The sequence below is a fragment of the Centrocercus urophasianus genome, unplaced genomic scaffold (assembly GCF_019232065.1).
Source record: "Centrocercus urophasianus isolate 14NV4802_14NV808 unplaced genomic scaffold, USGS_Curo_1.0 seq_15, whole genome shotgun sequence".
Taxonomy (NCBI): Eukaryota; Metazoa; Chordata; class Aves; order Galliformes; family Phasianidae; genus Centrocercus; species Centrocercus urophasianus.
Window position 1 is genome coordinate 27,688,796 of NW_024884697.1, and position 11,132 is coordinate 27,699,927.

Here is an 11,132-nt window from a genome sequence, read left to right on the forward strand (position 1 = left end):
TGAGTTTAATATTGCAACTATTTTGTCACCTTTCTGTGTTTCATCCTCTTATTTTAAAAACAGCAGTATTTGTTTGCAGTGGCATTGTAATGCCCTCATAATCTTAAACCATAATGCCAATAAACCACCACTGACACTGTAATGGCTCCCATTACCATATCATTATAGATGTAAAAGTCAGTCCCATATACTTCCTACAACATCAGTATTGGTGAGGCAGCCATTAAGATGTCAGTGGTAGAGCAGAGAATCACCATTATGAGCTTAGTCAAGATAATAAAACATTGCTAAAGGTAGCTACAGGGCCATGATCAGCAGCTGTTTCCAAATATAAACCTCTCAGCAGTTTAAAAGTAAATTCTAAATTAGCAAAATGCTGATATCCACATTATAAACTGATGTTAATGTCAGCAAAAAAAAAGTCCTATTTACAACTACCAGAGGTCGAGGTTTTCGTTAATGTTTACTGTGAAAAGATGTCTTTTAAAAGAGTGTCCTGGTATAATTTTAAATCTTTGGAAAATCAGGGGACTGGAATTTTTAAACTCTTATTTCAGCTGTGCAAGTCTTTGTTGACAGCAATGAAAGAGCTGTGCTTAAAATGAAAGCATACCCAGGCTGTATATATCAAGATTTCATCTAGTATAGCTGAATCCAATTGTGAAATATTCTGCCCATAGGAATTTATATTCCAGAGCATACACATTGGTTGCGTTCAAGGTTTTCATTGCCATTAGTATAATTCAAAGTAATACCAGATTTATCTTTTGCTTTCGATTATTTAAAGCAGTACAATATGAAAGAGATTAATGTAAAGCAGTTAACTGAAATTCCAGTAAAGGGAGAATTTACTTTAATTTGGAAAGTATATAAGACTGAGATTGGCATGCACAAATGGGAGTAAGAGAACATAATGCACACCAACCCAAATACAAAGAAAAACAAAAGCATTCATGGCAATAGCAGCTTACATTTATTGACATAGCGCTCGGGAACGTGTTAAGATTATGTTATACAAGCATCATCATGCGTCTGAGTTTTTTGTACCTTGTGAATAAAAGTTCAAGGCGACTCTTTTGAAGTCAGTTTTAACCATCCAGACAATACATTAAAAAAAGAAAAGAATGGCCATTACTGGAGACTTTATTAACTAAACTTTGGGAAGAGGCACTGGAGCCTTCACCTGTGTTGCTAAGTCTATACTGAAGCAGGAAACACCCTTATTTCATAGAAAACCTCCTAGTTATTTGACAGGACAGGTATGTTCTTGATATTGTCCCTTCATCTCACAGCATGTAATAAAGCATGCACAGAGTATGACTAATAAAAAAAACCCTCAAAGCTACCCTCAGGAATTTTTATGAAAAATTATATCCTTAAACAGAGTATTTGACAAAGTTAAACTTTTGACAATCTGTAAATATTTTGCAAAAACTATGAAAACACTTTATTTCAAACAATTTCTCTTAAGATCATTGTGAAATGTATGCAACAAATTCTCAAACTTGCTTTTTCAGAAGTTCTTAATGGGATGGGACAGTTTTTTAGCGATAACCCAGACCTAAGAGGAAAAAGATTAGCAAGATTGCTTGAAACTAACACCTCCTATTTTATCACATGGGCCATGACATCAGAGGTGGATATTGGTGATATGTAAGTAGAGGCCACACCTTCCCACCAATATTCCGCTATGTTTTCAAGACCTACCAAAAAAAACATGAGTCTGAAGGTGACAGTTTCCTGGATCACACCATTACTGATGGCAAAACATGGTATCACCACTATGAGCAGGATTCCAAAGGGCAGTCTGTGGAGAGGAGACATGAATTTCCAACTAAAGTAAAAGTTTAAGACATAGTCCTCAGTGGGTAAAGTGACGTGCACTGTCTTTTGGGATAGGAAACAGGTGATCTTTCTGGATTTCCTAGAACCTGGACAAGTCATCAACCCTTGCCACTACATCATGATGCTAACTAAGCTGGTGGCTCCAAAGTCAGGACACAAAGGAAGACAACCTTTCTCTTGCAACACAGAAAGACCAGGCCCCAGGCCAGTTTGAAGATCATTGAGCACGTGTCCAGTTTTGGCTGGATTGTCCTCTCACACTCACTGTAACATCAGATTTAGTGCCTTCAGATTTCCATCTGTTCAGGCTAATGAAAGATGGACTGTATGGGCAACACTATCCTAGCAACAACACCATTATAGCAGCTCTGAAACAGTGGGTCACTTCCACTGGTGCAGAATTTTACAAGTATAGTATGCAAGCTCTCATTCATCTTTGGAAAAAAAATGTATAGCTAATAGTGGTGACAACATTGAAAATAGGGTTTCATAGCTGAGAATTTGCTCTATCAAATAGTGTTATTCTGCTCTTTGTATCTGTTGTAGTTTCCATGGAAATAAATAAGAGGCATTATTTTCAGGTACCTACTTATTATTGACTCTTTTACTAAGTTAATGTGATATTTATGCTTTATTGAAGAATGTTACAACTACTGTTTTTCACATTACTTATGTTCTATTTAGATTAATATTGTCCTCTTCTGGTTGACAATAATTACGACTTTAATTTGGAAAATGAATAGAGCATGATAGTCTTCAATTATACCTAAATTTATTTTTGTGCCCATATAACCTGTGAATACACATTTGAATGGTCATGCATTCTGATGGATGCATATTTAGGAAGAAAGGCAAAACAGATACTAGACCTAATCGTTTGCCTGTAAGAAGAGCAAGAAGAGTTTTACTAGTCTGGACATTCAAACACATGACTTTGCTTTTATTTCCTAGACAGTAAGACTGTCATTAATATAAGTTACTCAAAGTAGTTTAAGCATACTCTATTCTATCATAACACCAAATCTTAATGCTACTCAATTAACAATTTTTTTTTTATTATTATTTTTTTTTTTTCCAAGCAGTTCCAACTTCGGAAACATTTCAGCACATAACATTTCTTCTTCAGTCACATAGTGCTTTACACAGTGTAATGTCAAGTGAAGTTAGCAAATGAGGGTCAAACAGATTGGAATACGGAGTCTGACTCTTCCATGTCTTTCCCTCAAAGGGTATAAACGTTTAGAGACTTTTCATCATTATCTGTTGTGCAAATGGCATAAGATTTAATAACAGCAAGAGCAGCTTTCTGAATACACCAGCACAAAAAGCTACTTACAAATTAGATTCTCTGGTGGATAATCTTAAGAAATACAAGTATTTTTTAAAGAACTCTATTTGAGATGACTCCAAATATATGAAGAGAGTTTTTTTTATGTCTTTGTAAGATGGAAGTCACGTAGACTGGAAAGCAGTTGCTTTCCAAAGCATTACTCAATTTCACGTATGGATACATGAAACTATCTGATATCTTTTAGAAAGTTCTAGTGAGATTTTTTTAAGTTATGTTTCATGGATTGCTAAATAGTCAGCAAACATTCACACAGAGCTCTAATGCTTGGATAGCTATGGTTATTTCCCAAACTAGATAAAAGCAACCAGGACTTCTCAGGAGATATGCTGACATTTGGAGGACGCATTTGGTAGCTTTCCAGTTACAGAGGAGTATGAGCCTTTCTATCTGTGATGTCCCAGATGAAGGTCTCTGGGGTCAGCAATGAGCTTATTACGGAGTAGTTAATTGAAATGGATCTAGGAGTAAAAAATTAGTACAGTCAAGTAAGGGTTGTAGCAACAATAGAGAGCACCAAACTCACCTGCGTTTCTGTAGTTAGTATCCTTCTGATAACAGTTAAGGGTCCTTTCCCTTCTCACCTGGAATATCTTTATAGTTTTGTGGGTTGTCTTTTTTTTTTTAGCTACATGGGATTTTATCATCTTTTTCACTCTTTAAACACTATCAGCTAGTGCTAGCCTGACTTCACAGTTAATTGTATTCTAATCTATCCAATTAGTCCCCTATTCCCACAAAGACTTACACATGTGGTTAATTTAAAGTTTAGCACAAGTGTGAAACTCTTCTGTGCCTGAGCTTCCCTCCTTCTAATGAGTGAAAAAACAAATGCTTTTCTTCCTCAAATCCCTCCTCGAGAGCCACAGCTTTCTCTCAGCCTTTCATCGTTAATCTCAGCTCTAGTGTTATGCACTAGCTCACCCATGCCCAATTATTAAACATAATAAAACAAAGTGAAAAACAAATCCAAAATAACAGCCAAAGGGAATCAAATTACCTGATGTCTGTGCTTTGTAAATAATGGTCCTTTCATGAAACAAATTTGCTTTCTTTTGCTTTCTGTCATTTCCTTTCCTCTTTCACCTCCTCTCTGACCCTTCTTAGCCTGTGTCATAATTCATTGTGTCATCTGTCTTGTAAGCATCTTAGGGCAGAGACTTCGTCATCTCAGTAGTCTGCACAGCACCACACACCTCCGGAGGAGCATATAAATATTAATAAACACATATTCACATTCAGTGAAATCAAAAGCTCTGTTTTTCTGAATCAATAACCTCTTCTCTTTGGGTATGAAACAGTAGTAATCCATGGCCATGGGCTTTAATCCTTTTGAGAAGTACTTTCAAACGGGACTTTCATGAGTGGTATAAAAAACGCAAATGACTGTACAGCACAGCTGGTAAGCACTGGTTTCTGCATGAGCATTGTTTATTGGCTTCCACCCACAAGGAAAAATGCTGTTCTCTGTTGCCCCTCTGCCCACTCCCAACAATGTTAAATAAACACTATTTGGAAAAGAGTTTTTTTCTATCTGGCTTTCCAAACATTTGGATCCACTTAGACTGTCATTTCTCCCTTTCCTGGCCATCCCCTCAATTAAAACATTGTTAAAACACTACCAAAATGATAATAAAACTATTGCAAAAATTACAGAATAGAAGATTCTCCTATGCAACCTCAGTTTCTTCTCCCTCCTGCCTGTGCCTCATGTCACAAGCTTCAACTGCAAAGCTGCACATAGATTTTTACAGAAACCCTCTAACATCTGGAAGCTGAGAGGAGGGGATTTTATGAACCAACCCCCAGTGAGTACAGATGAGGTGCTAAAGCTGATGGTGAAGATCATGCCTGTTGCATACCCAGACTGATGAATGAACTACAATCTTTTTAGGGAAGCTCTCTATTTGTTCTTCCCTTGATTCACTATTATTCTCTTCACTGCATGAACCCTGGGTCCTCTCGGGGAAAAAAAATGCCCCTGACTCTGTCATTGTTACCAAACAGGCAGCCAAGTTTCAAGGGCTTGGTGGGTTACTTCTGTTTGAAGAAGTAGAATAAGCTGAAGAGAGAGCTAGATGTTTGTGTGAACTGAGTTTCTTTAGGAGAAAAAATAATCCCAGATTTTCCTATTTCTGTGAACACATACAGGTGCAAATACCTATTCCAGTCTTCTTTTTCACTATGTGAAAAGTCCCCACGATATCACCTAAATTCTGTACCAGGGTCACATAGTGTTTTACTCGCTGGCTTGAAATTGTCTTTTTTTTAATACAAAGCATTTCTTACATTGGGTGTGGTGTCCCTGCAGCAGCCTTACATCCATTGACAAACCTGTGCAGAAAAAGACTTGAGTTGAAGTAAGCCAAACTCAGTGCCCCTTTTTGCTGAGCAGGGAGAGCCACCATCACAGCATATGATAGCAGAAAGTGTATGGCATCTTCACAGCCATCCTTGGTGTGTCTTCCCCCTGTCCCCCTAAGAATTACTTAGGCAGGAAGGAAAAAACACAAATAGGAAAAGCAGTGCATGAGAGAAAGTAATTCCCAGGATTTGGCTGTCCTGTTTTGTTGGCAAAGTGAGTGCTGGGAATTTTTGGTGCAACTGAGTGCTTCCACTCTCCTTCACACTGACTCTGAATGATGTAGATCTTTAACAGTAATCAAAAAGTTAAGGAAATGTGTTATAGTGCAAATGTGCACTTGCGTGTCAAGGGAGAATTCCCCAGGGTTATGTTACCTGCTACCTGAACTCACAGAAATGGGAAAAGGGTACCCACAAAGCAGCACAGAAGAAAATTGGAAGGCTCTCCTGACTTGCTATTTGCTCTGATGGCCTCATCTTCTTAGCACTATTTTTGCAATGGATAATCTATCCATAATCTATTCATTCTCACATTGCATCATATTGTCCTCTCAATTATCCACTATAAGCAGACACCCATTCACAAAAGTCTACTACAAAATTTTCTGTTGAGAAAATTGGCTACATCAGCTAAAAAGTGCTAGAATAATCGCTGTTTCTATGTATAAAGCAAACAACGTTCTTCCTCTTTTCTCATACACCCACGTCCCTGAGACATTAAACCATAAAACTGAAAATGCTTTTGAAAGCACAGTTACAGACAGCCTGCAGTAAGTGTGGCTATTTTCTGGGAATTTCAATAGAGAAGAATTTGTGGGAGGAGAGAGAATGTTGCACTGACTGGTCTTCCAGACATGTGGCAATTTGTGGGAAAACCTATTCAGTAGCTTCATCTGACTACTCAGAAACCTGGCAGCCCCAGGCTACGTGTGACACACAGATGGCTCATGCACACACAGTAAGTGTGATGTGAACTGGAAGTGTCAGAATAGCTGTGCACAGAGATAGTCCATGAAATCCCACAGAAACATCACCTGAGATCACCTGGCTCAGGGTCAGTGCCAGGTTTGAAGGTAGAATTGGGCACTCAGATGTGATATTGCGTCTTCTTTTCATTCCATAAAGGAGCGAGATCCATTTGCTAATGATTCTGAATTAATAAGGCTTCACTCCCAGTGTCATGCTACTAAATACCACGTCATACTGTTGTGGGTCTGGTCAGGATGAAGTTACCTTCCTTTGTGTGGTGCTGTGTTTTGGATTTGTGCTTACAACAGTGCTGATAATTCACCACTGTTGTGCCCATTGCTGAGCAGTGCTCACACAGAGCCAAAGCTGGCTCTCTTTCCCACTTTGCCTCCCACGTCATCTACAGCTAGCAGGCTGGGGGTGCACAAGAATTTGGGATGGCACACAGCTAGGACAGCTGATCCCAACTGCCCAGAGATATCCCATATAACTTCATGCTCAGTGATAAATCTGATCTAAATGAAGTAGAGTGCTAAGGGGTTTGGCTTCTCAGATGGCTGTTGCTCAGGAGGATTGGCTGGGAGATGATGAGTGACTGCCTCTACATCACTTGTTTTTTTCTTTCCTTCACTTGTTAATCTGTCCTTATCCTTATTTCTTCTTTTGCTTTTCCTATTCTTCCTCCTGCCTTTCTGGGAGAGGGGTATGAATGAATAGTTTTGTCTATGCTTGGCTGCTGTGCAAGGAGAAGCCACACCATATAACAATGTGTGCACACTGCATATTGACTGGAGTAATACAGCTACTGGCAGTAATCTTATTTCTGGCCTTTCAGGTGGGTTCATATGAGCAGCCTCCAGCCCAGACTTGTACTCGCTGCTTGTCTCCCTCTTTACCCACCACCTGTGTTGGTTTTAACCACTGGGTTTTTGATTGATGTTTGTTCTCTTGTAATGTTCAGGGAAGGGTCCTGGTCCCCTGTCAGCTTTCAGCCCATGCTTCCCCAGACCCTCACAAGCACATCACTGTCCTGCTATTGTCTACTTGTCTTAGATCATACCTAGTCACTATTTTCCTTGCCCTTCCTTCCAGTCATCCCTCAGGTTCCCCCATCCTACCACATAGCACTCCACCCCAAATATCAGCACAGAAAGGAAATGCTCCAGCCCTCTTCCCATGCCTGGAAACATGACTGAAAGCAAATGTTAAGTGACTTACCAGTAGGCCCACGACCTGCAAGCCATCATGATTTTGTCATTAGTTTTAAAATCTTAATTCTTCAAGTAGCTGATCAAGAGTGAATTTCTCATGTCTGTAGTAGGACACGTTCATTAAGACCACTCTAGGATGAGGGGGGAATTCTGCGGGTAACCAAGTGAATCTGAATAGTTCTTGTGCCAGAAGGTGACTTTTTCTAAAGCAGATAATTCTTTTTATAGGTCCCAGAATGTTTAAGGTCATCTCTTTTTTCTTTTTTTTCCTTTTCTGTGTGTGTGTGTATGCTCGTGTGATTAGAGTAATGAAATTGATTTTTATTTGAGGCAGTTTACTAGGAGGTTCTTACTGAAACTCATAGTTTCAGCAGCATTAAACATACCTGCTCATTTTAGGATGAAATTCAGACTCTCTGAGAGCTGCAGGAGTTTTGTTATTGATTTCAATGATACAGCTTTCTGCCTTTCCATACAAAAGAATCACTTACTGTGGGGAGGAACTGAGGAGTGAGCATTGAGTTGGATCCTGATTGATCTCCAAATCCCCTGTGCAATCACCCAAGAAGCTGAGCTCTACTTCAAGTCCAGGAACAAGTATGAATTCCTCTCAGTCCCAAAAAGAGAAGAGGGATAAAGCAAATGTTTGGAGGACTTAAAGTCTTTATGGAGCAAAATATTTTTGTCCTCCCATTTTCTTTAGCTACTCTTGTAAATGTTTCCCTCACAGTGAAACTGATCCAATTGCCATTGAACGTTGCTAGCAGAACTGGCACTGACCTGCAAGTTGAAATACACTGGAAGATTATTATTTTTCTAATTATATGTTGTGATTTAACCCAGCAGGTGGCTCAGCACTACACAGTTGTTCACGTACTTCTCTGCTTCCCAGTGGAATGGGGGAGAGAATTAAAAAATACAAAGTAGAACTGGTGGGTTGAGATAAAACTGTTTACTAAGACAGAGAAAAGGAAAAGGAAAATAGTTATGACTGTATCTATACATACAAATGTATTTAACAAGTGGTGCATAAGCAATTGCTCACCATGCCCCGACTGATGCCCCATTAGCCCCCCCAACCAGCAGAAGAGAGAGAGATGAACTCCCATTCCCCTTTAAAATTCCTTCCTCTTTATGTCATATGGTATGGAGTATCCCTTTAGCCAGTTTAAAGTATTGTGTCCTAATTCTACTCCCTCCCAACTCCTTGGGCCCTTTGCTGTGAATGGCCTTGGGTCTGTATAGCATTGCTTAGCAGGCAACTTGAAGCACTGGTATATTATCAATATCGTTTTTCTTCTAGAACCAAAGCACAGCATTATATCAGACACTGAAGAAAACAATTTCTTCCCACCTGAAACTAAGACATTATACCATAAATAAATGAATTCTGAAGAAGTTCTGAGAAAAAAAGTGTTCTCTCTGTACTCTTGCCCAACCTGAAATAGTTTCAGCTTTCAGTCAAACACAAAGAAATGGCTTCAGAAGTGTTTTGCCAGCTGCTATTTTAAGGGACAGCATCTTCTGCCACTGGTGTGTCTATTAATGCTCTCTGATTTCAAAAGGATTGGAATGTAACTACCAGGGATTGATGCGGTTCTACATGAATAAAATGCCACAAAGAAGGCTCAGTGGCAGCATGTAGGAAAGATTCACCTCTGAAGTTCTCTAGTTAAATCCACATTTCCAAGGTTAGTGTCTTGCTGCAACATCAGGTAATTCATAGGAGTGAATAGGAGTCCAGGGGACGAAACCACCGAACAAAAGATTTGAAGTTGCTTCTTCTCCGAGAGTCCAGAATAAGAAACTAGCATTGCCAATAGCAACCACACTGCTGGAGATCCTTCCATCACACATGCCAGTAAGGTGTTCCCCAATACTACACATGGAGTTCACCTTTCCTCTTTTGACAATTTATCTGCCAGCATGAGCATCACAAAAATTTTAATTACACTGCATATCTGTGTATTGGGATTTCTTCAGTGCTTTTTGCTGGACAGTGAAGTTCCCATAAGCTAAGTACACCCACAAGCTTTTTCCCTCTGAATAAGTGGCTTCATCTATGACAAAGAGGTCAGAAATTGTATCATTCAACCTTCTAACTTTGCATTGCATTGATAGAAAAATCAGTAATCTTTCTGACAGCAGATTAAAAGATCAGAAGCTTAACTAGAGGGTCTCAGAACATAACTTTGCTTTGAAAAGAATTATGCTTTGAACTGGATCTCAATGTACATTTTCAATTATACGTTTTTTTAAAAATTCAATACACTTGGAGTGGTCTGCTTGCCCTTTTCTTCCACAAACACGTTTACCTTCTGCTAACAGGAGTAGCAGAGGCACAAATAACATCTGGGTTGTGGGCAATGGGAACCTTCAGAGTCCTCAGCACTCTTGCCTGTGTTGCTCACAGTTTTAGCACATTGCCAACAAAAGCTCACAGAATATCTCTCCTTCGTTCTGCTTTAGAGCTGTGACAAAATTTCTTTCAGCTAAAGCCAAACATTTTACTCTGTATGCAAATTTGTGTTAATGAATGACTATCAGACATACATTTTTCATCTGATAAAGACATGCACTTAACGTTGTCGTTTAAAAAATGTATATTCATATAGCCATTTAAAAATAACTGGTACCATTGTCATAATTATCTCCTCATATGTTCAGCAGTGCTGGGAGTTAACTATAAATGTAAATGTAATCAAGCATGCTACTACACTTTTAATAAACAAGGCAGTTTCCATATCTCTATTGTACTGGGTAAGATCTGTGTTTTTCTTTTAAAGCAGTTCAGAGGAGTCCTTTCCCAGCTCACCAGTGTGAGTGAGTTCATGTGGGTACCATGCTGCAGTGAGTCTGCTGAAACTCTCGGGACAGATTACCTACAGCTCCAAACATGGAAAGAGAAAACAGTATTTGTGTGTCCTCTCTCACTGAGATGAGAGATGGAAGATAGTCTGTAGATGGTCTGCAATAATGGATTTCTTTGTGGAGGTGCTAAGCATGTTCTCAGACTACCCTGTCAGCATGAACATTCGTATGCTCTTATCTCACGTGATGCAATTAAAGCCTTTTACACGTGTATCTCTTCCTGTCTTTTCCCAGCTGCAGCCTCCACCTCTCAGGTTAGGGACAGGCGTATTTTTTTTAACAGTCTATGTTTTTTTTTTTTAAATATGAAACTCAAAGGAAACAGAGAACATGGATCACCGTGTCCTGATCATTTCATCCAGTTCTCTCCATCTCTCCCATGTTGTCTTATGCAACTCTCAGATTCTCACCTCCTTGAAAGACCAAGAAGAGTTAGCACAAATGTGGCCATTTCAAAAATAAAGAGACTGCATATAAAAAGAAAGAAAGAAAGAAAGAAAGAAAGAAAGAAAGAAAGAAAGAAA